The following is a 12,616-nucleotide window of genomic DNA, read 5'->3' as shown; positions in this document are numbered from 1 at the left end:
CTGAGGCACTTGCTGGCCATCTCTAAGTGAGCACACCAAAGCCATGGACTGTATCTGCAGCTGGTATGCCATGAGCAAAGAGTTCCGCGACTGTTCCTGAGAACACCAATCTTCTCATCCTTGGTACATATGAAAGGAAGTCGCCAGAGGAGTCTCTGGTGAGTCAGTGTGGCATCATCAGGATCAGAAGACGACTTGGAAGAATGAAGGCAGTAGATTTGTGAGAAAGAACTTAGGGTTAAAATTGGTGAAGGGAAGAAAGCTCAAAACTAGGCAACAGCAATTGGTACAGAAAGGAGAGTCAATTCGAGGAAGGCTTGGGAGGCAGACGAATTGAGATTTGGCAGTCTATTCAACATAGGCTGCACAGGAGAAGGAATGAAGACGATCTATATTTCCGCTTCAGGGACCGGGTGGACTGTGACAGCAAAGCCACCATTCAATGTACAGGAAGAGGCACAGTGTGCGGGGGATGGGGGTGGTAATAAGGAGACTGAGATCAATGTTGGCTATGTATGCCTTCCAAGGGCCTGTGGGTGCTCAACTGGAGACATTCTCTAGTCTTTGCTTCATTCGGTTACAAGGAGAGCACAGGAGGATAATAAAACACTAGAGGAAAAAGAATATGAAGTTTGCAGCATATGGTTATCATTAGGAGAAAAAGAAATGAAAAGGAAAAAAAAATATGATGAGATCACCCTGGAAGCTTGGCATGGGCTGTGCCTTCAAAAATATAAAAAATAATAAAATTCCTCCATGGGGAAAACAAACGTGAGCAAACAGCCAATGTGTGGTAGCAACTTGGAGCTGCCAAAAAATAGCCCTCAGGATTTAGAGCATAAAAGGTTCTATTTTGATGAAAGTAACATAATAAAGCATTCAGGGTGCTTTATTATAACATATAATACTGCAATAGGTAAAGAGAGATGAGAGACCCCAGGAGGAGGGAATACCTTATCAGAACAGTACGAGTGGGAAAAGGGAATCAATCTTGATGTCATTTATTTGGGCTCCTTATCTACTTTATTAATCCTCAGAACCACTTCACTCAGAAATCCTCACTGTCTAAAGGTGGGGGCGGGGCAGGAGATGTCAATCAATTTCCTTTACTCAGCAGCACTGGAATAGGGATTTATTCCATTTGGCACACTCTGGGGTCTAGTAATAAACTTTGGAGTCAAAAGCAATCAGAGATGAAGCAGATAATGTAGTATGGGATCTGCAATGGCCAGTGTTACAGCAAAAACCGTGCAGGTTAAGACAAATGTAGCTATCAACCAGCACTGAGTCCAAAGAGCAATGAGCATGGAGGCCACACTACAATGAGCTGAGGTCATTTATGTTCACACAAGAATCTGGGTGATAAGAAAAAGGTGGGAGCTGAACTTCCGGCTCTAGCTAGCTCTATCCCACACTATGGTTTGGAATCGGGGCCCTTTCTCAACTCCACCCTTTCCTTCATTCCTTTCCCAAGCTTGAGGCTGCTTCCTTTTCCTGATCGGTTCCAGCACAGGCCTTTCTTAGGCTGCCCTTTTCTCTCCTCTTGGGGAATGCAGCTCACTTGTTATCTGTTACCTCAGGGCATTGCATCACAGACTGTGTGACAAGCCTCCTCACTTAGCTTCCACAGGTCCAAACCATGAGCTGCCTTCAGGCCAAACAGCACCTTGGTGGACATGTCCTTTGACTCTCCCCAAGTATATGGTACTACAATTAGCAGAAAATTCAGATAGACATTCAGACAAATGCGTGCGTGCGTGCGTGCGTGCGTGCGTGCGTGCGTGCGTGCGTATGTATGTATGAAACAAAGAATTCTGATGGGTGATACTGACTCCTTCCAGATTTTTTCAGAGTCCTGAATGGACTGAAATCCTAGGCTCTCCATCCTCCCTGGGCCACATGGCTTAAAGTTCTCTTCCACATGGCACAAACATGTAATGGTCTCTGCTGATTAGATTTCTCCTCATGAATAAAAATGAAGTCATAACAACCTAATTGGAAAATTTTTATATTGAAAGCTGGGCCAGAAGCTAATGTTTGATTCCAGTACAAAAATATTGATAAAAATAGGCAAGAGAGGGAAAGAGTAAACAAGCCGAGACCCGACATCTGCTGCTACTGTTCTGTTCAGAACTAATGGAGCCCGAGCCCCACCCCATCCCCAATATTCTATTAGATAAATTAAATATGCTAATGTTGCTTGTTTTTAGGTCTGTGAATTTTAAGATGATTCTTTAAGCAAGACAGATGCTCTCATTTCAGCTCGAAACACAGCATCAGATTAACCAGGAAGGGGTGGGCAGTGGACACTATGAAAATGATTTGCAGAGAGCACCATACAGCAGCCTTCACGCTTCAGTGAGGAACCAAAGCTCCTAAGTCAGTCTCTAATGGGAACTACATTTTCCCGGGTAAGTGGTTATAATGGGCTTCTTAAAAGCCCTTCATTCACTTAATGTTGACATTTTCTCACATCAATACACTCTAGACCAGAGTCTCCTGTATTTATGGTTTATTGTAGATCTAAATGTGTTTTCTGAGGGAACGCAAGATAAATCTTTCATCTAAATGTCTTTGTGTGTGTGTGTGTGTGTGTGTGTGTGTGTGTGTGTGTGTGTGTGTGATTTTAAACCAGAAGGGCCAGTATCAGTCTAGATTCAGTTCATTTTCAAAAACACAGAAACCCTCCCCTCATTAATGCTATGATACAGAGAAGGTTTTGCTTTGTTTTTTATATTACTAGTGCAGTGTCCTCTGTGTGAGACTGTGGTACCACTGACAGAATTCAAGCGCAGAACTAGTGGAGACTCCCTACCATAGTAAGTCAGTGTGGACTGCACAGTACTACAAGGCTTCTGGACTCACATCTGACACACTGTAGAGCCTTGGGCAGGCAGGTATAACCAGTCAGGACCAATCCGCAAAGCCCTGCAACTGTTTCCCCAACAACATGTTTCCTAATATACAAACGAAATAACGACAGGACATGTACCGGGGCCTCGTTACACTGAGTCTGGCCACTTCAGAACAGACCAAAATGTACCTTTTATACAGACACTTCCTTCCAGAAAATTACACAGAGCAAAACATGACAGGTGTTCATTCTCTCTCGGAGCCACATTTAAACAAAGGAAGGATATTCAAAACTCACTGTTAACCCAGGTCAGAAATTTGAATGTTTTTCTTAACAAAAAAAACCTAGGAAGAAAGACATAGAACTAAATACAAATTTGTGCCACAAACCTTTGAGAAAGCCAGGAGGCAATACCTCAAATAAACAAATATATAATCATACACAAAAAGCAACAACTAAATGCAGATGTAGTGACCATAAAGATCCAAGAGTTATGCCTGAAGCAAATTAATAAACAGAATCTGTTAAGGGCGTTGTCCCCAGGGAAATGCACCTAAGTTCTTGGATGGTAAAATAAGTGGTAGACTCCATTCTAGTTTAGTTTCTCTTCCTTGGAAACCTGAATTAAACAAGGAGTTTCACTGTGCTCTTAATAAACAGTGAGAAAACCCCACCAAAACTACTGCATACTATAAATAGAGATCCATCTCTAGTCTTGACTGGTTATTTTACAAGTTCCAAGAAGAGGAAATTCATTATGAGGTTTCTCCAAGACAAAAACCAGGAATCTGGAATGGTCAAATATGTAAGAAACGCTATAAAGCTGAAAACGGGAAAGGGTTTAATTCCAACAAAAGTTAGAAAGAGGATTGTGTAAACTATGCACTAGAGGACATTGCAAAGGTCTCGAGGACAACGTAAGAGATGATCCAGAACAGGAACCAGTGACCCCTGAGATTCAGCAGAACCACACAGTGGATTCCTGTTGAAACGTCTCCTGTGGACCAAATATCCTCAGCAGATATACAGAGGAAGGGTAGCCTTCAGCATCCTGGAAGCTCAGGAAAGGCAGGAGGCTGTGACTCACCAATTTTAAAGATAAAAATTGCATGCTCTGGTGTTGGCAGACACAAAGAAGTGCAGAGCACAGAGGGAGCAGCTGACTGCCTGGAAGAGGAAGGGTGTGAGAGAGAGACAGCCATAGGTGATGTCAGTGCTGGGCTCTGAATGAGGCCCTGGAGGTGGGAGGTGAACGCAGAAGAAGCTGGGTAGAATGCGGTTGTACAAGTGGATGTCAGGGAACGAGCGGGGCTTGGAGAATCCTCAGCGGTCTGGTTTGGCCGGAGTGCAACGTTAGGAGAGGATGATGATGATGATGATGATGCCGCCGAAGGGATACTGGCAGAGTCAACTGCACTGACCTAATTCTCCTCTTTCATTTTTGAAAACCCCAGCCCGGGGATTTGGAAAGGTGAAGCAAGCTCCAAAAAGACGTTTGGTCAGCTTTTTTCCATCTGCTGATGGACAAGACGGAGAAATGCAAGCCAGATGTGTGGATGGTTATTTTCATGGTTGGATGCATAAGGGAATCACTGAATTCCAGGAATGGGCTAGCTGAGTCACTAACCTACCTTGGAGTTAGAAGTTGGTCTCAGTCCTCTCTCTGCGGGGGAGGATGTCACTGGGGGAACTGAGCACTCTTGCTTAAGTCCCAGCCGTTCCAGTCAAATTACCACAGACTTAAGTGAAAGTACACTGACTTTTTTTTTTTTAACCAGCCCTTTAGAAGGACAATGGACCTCTTTGGTTGCAATATTAGAAGTAAGGAAAGCCTCAGCTGTATGTAAAAGGGGGTCAATTATTATAAAGTGGAGTTTACCCCCAATGCTGGCGAGGCACCAAGGAAGCAGAGAGGTGAACTTACTGTAAGCACATATGAGTATGATTCAAAGTTTGGAACAACAGTAAGGTCCGTATTCTCAGTGTCATGACTCAATTGTGCGCCCCACCCCCACAAAACACTCATACTACCTGCCCAGAAAATCCATGATTAGCATTTATTTCCAGATCTCACATTACAGCAGAAATGTGGAGTGATTACAGCAAATAGGATGTTTGAGTGTCATAAAACTAAATTTAAGCCGGGCGGTGGTGGTGGTGCACGCCTTTAATCCCAGCACTCGGGAGGCAGAGGCAGGCGGATCTCTGTGAGTTTGAGGCCAGCCTGGGCTACAGAGTGAGTTCCAGGACAGGCTCCAAAGCTACACAGAGAAACCCTGTCTCGAAAAACAAAAACAAACAAAAAAAACCCCAAAAAACTAAAATTTAAGAATATTAGTCAAACGAGCTGGCCAGCTTCAGCCCCTCTCTCCATATGTATTCAATACAGTACTTGAAGTCTTAGTTAAAACAGTGAAACAACTAAAAGAGATCAAGAGGATAGAAATGGGAAGTAGAGAAGTAAAGGTCTATTTATTTGTAGATGACATGATAGTATACATAAGTGACCCTAAGATTCCACTAGGAAACTCCTATAGCTTATAAACACTTACAGAAAAGTAGCAAGATACAAAAGATTAACTCACAAAATTCAGTACACTTTCCACATACAAAAGACAAGCTGACTGAGAAAGAAATCAGGGAAACAACACCTTTCACAATAGCCTCAAACAATATGAAATATCTTGGATTAACTCTGACCAAGCAAGAGAAATATTTGTATGATAAAAATACCAAGTCTTTGAAGAAGATATCAGAAGATGGAAAGCTCTCCTATGCATAGGAGTAGGATTAATAGAGTAAAAATGGCCATCCTACCATAAGCAATCTATAGATTTAATGCAATTCCCATCAAAATTCCAACACAATTCTTCACAGAACTTGAAAGGACAACTTTCAGTTTAATATGGAAACACACACACACACACACACACACACACACACACACACGTCAGGATAACTAAAACACTCCCGAATGACCAAAGAACTGCTGGAGGAATGACCATCCCTGACCTCAAACTGTACTACACAGCTATAGTAATAACATAGCATGATATTGTCACAAAACAGACACAGATAGACAGAATTGCATTGAATACCCAGACAAAAGTCCATATACCTATGGATAACTGATTTTTTTTTTTTATAAAGAAACCAGAAATTCACACTGGAAAAGAAGACATCATTTTCAACAAATGATGCTGGTCAAACTGGATGGCTACACATAGAAGAATGCAAATCATTACATACTTCCTACATTGCACAAAACTCACCTGCACATGGACCAAAGACCTTAACATTAGGCCAGATACACTGAATCTGATTGAAGAGAAAGTGGGGGACAGTCTTGAGGCAGTTGGCACAGGAAAAGACATATTGAACAGAACACGGATGGCATACACACGAAGAAAGACAATAAATAAAGTTTTTCATGAAACTGAAAAACTTCTGTGAAGCAAAGAACACCATCATTTGGACAAAGGAGCAATGCACAGAATAGAAAAAGATTTTTACCAATGCACATCTGATAGAGAGCTAATATCTAAAATATATAAAGAACTCAGAAAGCTGGGCATTAAGAAAAAATAACCCAATTAAAACTGGGGTACCTACATAAACAGAATTCTCAAAAGAGGAAACTAAAATAGTTGAGAAGCACTTAAAGAAATGTTCAAAATCCTTAGTCATTAGGGAAATGCAAATCAAAACTATTTTGAGATTTCATATTACACAAACCAGAATGGCCAATCTCAATAGAACAAATGACCGATCATGCTGGCAAGGGTGTGGAGTAAGAGGAACACTCACCCATTGCTGGCAGGAATGCAAACTTGTACAGCCATTATGGAAATCAGTATGGCAGTTCCTCAAAAAGATAAGAATCCGTCCTCAAGACTCATTATACGTCTCTTGAGCCTACACCCAAAAGACACTTCACTGTACAACAGGGACACCTGCTAGACCCGGTTCATTTTTTGCTCTATTCACTATAGCCAGAAATTGTAATCAACCTAGATATCAATCAACAGATGAAGGGGTAAAGAAAATGTGGTACATTTATACAACGGAGTGTTACTCAGCCCTTTAAAAAAAAATAATGAAATTTGCAGGTAAATGGAACTGGTAAAAAAAATCATCCCGAGCGAGATAACTCAGAAAGACAAATACGGCAGGTATCCTCTTCTATGCGGGTGTTAGCTGTTAAGTCATTGATAAGCAGGCTCCAATCCATATAACCACAGAGGTTAGGTAGAGAGTAAAGGACCAGGAGGGAGGGAGGGATCTTTCTAGGAAGAGGAAATAGAATAGATAGTTATGGATGGGTGTGTGTGTGGCAGGGGTGGGGTGGGGGTAAGCATATTGAAATAGGAAATCAAACAGAGAGGGAAGAAGGGGAAGGGAGGGAATATAGGGAGGCACAGCTCAAACTAAGGGGCATCTGAGGGTCATATGGAAACCTAATACAGCAGAAGCTTCATATATATATATATATATATATATATATATATATATATATATATGGGGATTCTAAATGAAATTGCCAAATAATGGGGTAGAGAGAGCCTGAACTGGACATATCTCACCATCTAAAGAAGCTTCAGAACTGGGAACAGGTTACATCTAATCAAGTCCTTATTATCCCAAGAGGGTCCCAGAACCCCAACCCCCCCCCCAAACAACCCAAGTGGCTGCTCTCCACAAACTGACAGCAAGGCTCTATTGCCGAAGTCATCCACTACACAACTCACTGAACGAGGCGAAGGCAAGCTGGTGCCAATCTACCAAGGGAGAAAAGTAAACACCAGCCCAGCAACAAACCACTCCATCTGAAAGAGGGACCCGATGACGATGACGAGACAGGCTGGCGCAATGGTGGCACACGGCTTATGGGAGCAACCAACCAATATCCGATTGGAGTTAAGGCCCTCTCCACCAGATGGAACCCATGTCCAGCACTGCTTGGGGAGCCAAGAACCTGAGACCATAGAGACCATGGTCCTAGAGGAAAACCAAATACTACTGTCCTGCTAAAGGAAAGCAGCAATAAAATGATTCCTAAAGACATTATGCTATACTCACAGATCAGTGTCTCGATCAATCATCATCCGAGACGCTTCCTCCTGTAGCAGATGGGAATACAGAGACCCACAGCCAGACAACGCACAGAGTGAGAGACTTTGGAACACTCAGCCCTAAAGGGGATGTCTCCATAAAATCCTCTCAAGGCTCAGGGAACCCTGTGCAAGAGGAGGCAGAAGGAGGACAGGAGCCAGAGGGGACGGAGGACGGCAAAAGGAATCAAGGTCTTCTAGACTGCGTTTGAACTTCCGGCAGCTGTGGCAGCATGCACAGGGCCTGCAAAAGGAATCAAGGTCTTCTAGACTGCGTTTGAACTTCCGGCAGCTGTGGCAGCATGCACAGGGCCTGCATGGGTCTGCGCCAGATCAAGTCCTAGACCTGAAAGGAAACTTGACCTATGTCCATCCCTAACCCAGAAGCTATTTCCAATTGATAACTACTTGAAAATGAAAAAGTATTTCTCTCCAAGGGAATCTCATTGGAGAAACGCAGCACTCTTAAGGGTAGGGCCCTGTCTAGCAGTAGACAGCCAATGAATAAAATGAACTCAAGGGTGTTTTTGGAGGATCTTTGCCTCATAATGTTAAATCAGGGTAGGTTTTGTTGTTTGCTTGCTTTTTGGGTTTTTTTTTTTTTTCCATACCTTACGGGACCTTTGCATATATAATACAGCTACAAGTTTTGGGCTTTTATTGGATTCCTGAGTATGTGAATGTATGTGTCTCTGCATCTTGTAGGCATTTCTGGTACATTTTCTTTGCTTCTTTTTTCTTGTTCAATTGTTTTGTCATATTACAATTTGTTTGGTTTTGATTTACCTTTTATTTTAATAGTCCTTAGAGGCTTGTTTGTTTTCTAAAGACAGATAGAAAGGGTGTGGATTAGGCGAGGAGGGAAGGTGAGAAAAACTGGGAGGAGTAGAGGGAGGGGAAACTATAATCAAGATGTTCTATAAAAAAAATCCACTTTCAATAAAAGAAAAACGGTGTACATATGCAGTATAAAAAAAGAAGAGGAAGAGGAGGAGAAGCCGGGGGAGGGTCAGGCCACATGGGTCTCCACAGTTTCAGAAGCAGTGGGATACTTTCTTAACCAACCATTCATGTGAGCTTGTCTGGAGGGTGACTCACGCTGCAGACGGCTTCCGCCTGTACGGATATCTCGTCTTGTTAGTGCACTCTCCAGAGAAGCGCAGAGCTCATCCAACCTGCTTCATCTATGTAAGCTGGGGCGAGCTCAGCAGCTGGGTTCCACCGAGCAAAAAGCATCACAAAGGACATCTACAGCGCTCATGCCTGTAACCACAGCACTCTGGAAGCTGAGACAGGAGGATGGCCTCTTATTGAAGCCCAGTGTCCGAAACAGTATGTTGTACGTAGGCCTAGGTTGAAATAAGCACGAGCCTGTCACAAGCAAGCAAACACAGGCTAGCTCAACAAGCAATTATCTGTAGGAGGAGAAATGAGTATGGTTTGAAATGGAACCAGCATTGTGAAGTGATCTGACCTTTTGGTGGAGGTCGGGGGGGGGGGGGGCTTTTTTTTTTTCAGCTATAATTTTCCGAGAATCTGGGTTAAGAAAGAAGCCTTTGGGGAATACCTTTTCTTTTTAAAAGTTTACTAAGTGGATCCATACAAAAAGTCTGTGTAAAATCATCTGTGGTAGACTGGATTGTTGTGTTACACACTCTTCCCTCTCCCCCCCTCCCCACCCCCGTGCCCCATTTGCCAATGCAGTGACTGCTGTTTACACTAGTACAGGGCTATTATTTTTTTTTTCTGTTGCTGTGATAAAATATTCTGACACAAAACTTAAAGGAGAAGAAGTTTGCTTTGGCTCACAGCTCTAGGTGGCAGTCCATTTCCAGGAAGCCACAATGGCTGCAGGCAACAGGCCACATTGCATCCATGGTCCAGGAGCACAGGGTGGGTGTGTTCCTCCTTTTCATTCAGTCCCGGGCCCAACCCTTAAAAGGGTGCTGCTCACATTCAGGGTGTGTCTTCCCAATTCAATTAAACGAACCCTAGGACAACCTAACCCCCCATTGAGACTTCCTTCCCAGACAACTGCAGATTTTGCTAAATTGACGACCAACATTAACCAGCACACAAGGGGGTACTTCCCCATCTCCACCCGCTCTGTCACGTGATGTCTGGACCTGCAGACCAGACCGTGAGCACTAATGCGGTCACTTGTTCTGACACAGAGCATTACCACCTCGGTCCAGTCGCCATTCTCTACCTGATGAACCAGCTTGGGGTGGCTGCTGTTCCTTCTTCAGCTTGAGGACAAAGTTATAAAGGACATGTGGAACAGACCTGGACCTCAGCCCTACCGAACTCAGTAGAGAGCAGCCAGACCGCAGTCAACCCGCAGGCTGGTCAGCGTGACATAAATACCTGGGAGTCTAAAGCCACTGAGGTTTGGAAGCTGTTAACAGTGAAGCTTTTTAGAGCCCAAAGCCCGATATGCCTTCAGGAACGTCCTGACCCACATATGGAGTTTCATCAGAAAGACCAAAACACAAACCATAACTGTGCTTATATGGATTTCTAGCCGGCCCTGGCATATCAGAACCCACAAAGTAGCCAAAGGACACAAGCAGCCAAGGTCTATTCTTTTCTTCCAGTTGTCTTTTATTCCATATCCAACTTGCTTGGATATAGAATATTTACTAAGAAGACATCTGCTGACACCTTGTATAGTCTTGGGATATTCAACCAAAGACTTTTATATTCCTTGATATTATGGGTTGAATAGAATCACCCCCAAAACCACAGATTGAACTCACAATCTCCAGTCCCTCATACTGGGGCCTTATTTGGAAAGTGGGTCAGTGAAGATGCAATTAGGTAAGATTAGGTCATGCTTCCGTGTGGGGCGCCCTAATCAATGTAATGGCTTCCTTATAAATGGCCATGCTAGGTAAAGACAGTGATGTGGCTACAAGCCAAAGAATGGCAAGGGCCACCAGCAAGTGACCAGAAGTAAAAGATACACTCCTTACAGAGGAAATGTATCTTTGCTGATAAGCAGATTGGGGGACGTCTGCCTTCAGAACTGTGAGAAAACACATTTTGATGTTTTGTTTTGTTTTTTCAAATATTTTACTTTATGTGTACTGAGTGTTTTACCTGCATGTATGCATGTGTACCACATGGATTCCTGGTGTCCTCAGAGGCCAGAAGAGGGTGTCAGATCTCTTACAATTGCAATTACAGTCCTGAGCCTCCATATGGGTGTTGGGACTTGAACCTGGGTTCTCTGCAAGGGCAATGAGTGCTCTTAATCGCTGAGCCATCTCTCCAGCCCCCGTTTCTGTTGTTTTAAGCCACTCTATTTATGATACATCGTTCTAACAATCCTAACATGAAACTATACTGATCTTGGATTACTTCTCTATATTACCACTGTTCCCCGAAGCATGCTGTTGGAAAAACTTGACTTTCCCATCAGGACTATAGTGCTGCTGTCTCTCATCACTTCAAGGAAAGAGGAGAGTTCCATTCAGGGAACTGGCAAGTATACTATGTTGAATAACAGTAGACATGCATCCAGTCAACCCCAGTAACCAGGAGATAACTGTATAAGAACTGACATGATAATCAAGAAAATATTTCATCATAAAAGAGAGTTGAAGGCATTCTTACAATATGTGATTGTGTATTATGCCACACACATCATACTTCAGTGATTTTTCAACAAACAAAATCCCACGGCTAGATTTCTCGGTGCACTCTGGCATGACCTGTGTCATTTTCTACTTCATTCTTCAATATTCTTTCCAGCCAGACTTTGAATCTTGAAAAGGCATGGACTGTGCCCAGGCTGTGCAGGAGGACAAGCCAGGTTTACACACTGGGGTGGTCTTGAATAACAACAGTCCCCATAGGTTCAAATATTTGAATGCTTGGTCCCACATGGTGGAACTGTTTGGGAAGGATTAGGGGGTGGGGCCTCACTGGAGGAGGTGCGTCACTGGAGGTCGCTGGAGGAGCAAACGCAATTCCCAGTTAGCTCTCTGCCTCCTGCCTGCGGATCGGGTTGTAAGCTCTCAGCTACTGCGACCATACCTGCTGCCTTTACCCCCCCCCCACCATCATGATAATGAACTCTAACCCCCTGGAACAAGAAACCTCAATCAACTCTTTTATAAGTTGCCTTGGTCATGGTGTTTCTTCAAAACAAGAGGAGAGGGAGACACATGGGAACATGCATCACAACTCCTAGCTAGACACAGGATTAAAAAAATTATTTTTAATTACTGAAATGTGAGTGGGGTGGGTATGTACACATGAGGCAGGTACCTGAGGAGGCCATAAGAGACTGTTGGGTCATCTGGAACTGGAGTCACAGGTGATGGTGAGCAGCCTGACATGGCTTCTGGGAGCCCAATGTAGGTCCCTGAACCATCTCTTCAGGCCCAAACTAATTCTGACTTATTGTTAAATAACAGAAACTAACCTTAGGCAATAGAACAATAGTTCCTGTCATTATTTAGATCTTTAACTAAAAATCATATGCCACATCAATAGAAGTATCTGAACTTTTGTTTTGTTTTGTTTTTTGAGACAGGGTTTCTCTGTGTAGCTTTGCGCCTTTCCTGGAGCTCACTTGGTAGCCCAGGCTGGCCTTGAACTCACAGAGATCTGCCTGGCTCTGCCTCCCAAGTGCTGGGATTAA

At 43.4% G+C, this 12,616-nt stretch overlaps 1 protein-coding gene across 3 annotated transcripts in view; it reads right to left on the bottom strand.

Annotated features, from left to right (window-relative positions):
- The window catches only part of Ncoa7 (nuclear receptor coactivator 7), a 150,503-nt gene that overhangs the window by 127,453 nt on the left and 10,434 nt on the right, over positions 1-12,616 (bottom strand). The gene's annotated exons all lie outside the window — the stretch shown is intronic.

This window comes from Peromyscus leucopus, chromosome 8a (assembly GCF_004664715.2).
Source record: "Peromyscus leucopus breed LL Stock chromosome 8a, UCI_PerLeu_2.1, whole genome shotgun sequence".
In the NCBI taxonomy this organism is placed as follows: Eukaryota; Metazoa; Chordata; class Mammalia; order Rodentia; family Cricetidae; genus Peromyscus; species Peromyscus leucopus.
The sequence above is the reverse complement of the archived record's forward strand: the minus strand, read 5'-3'. Positions and strand labels throughout refer to the sequence as shown.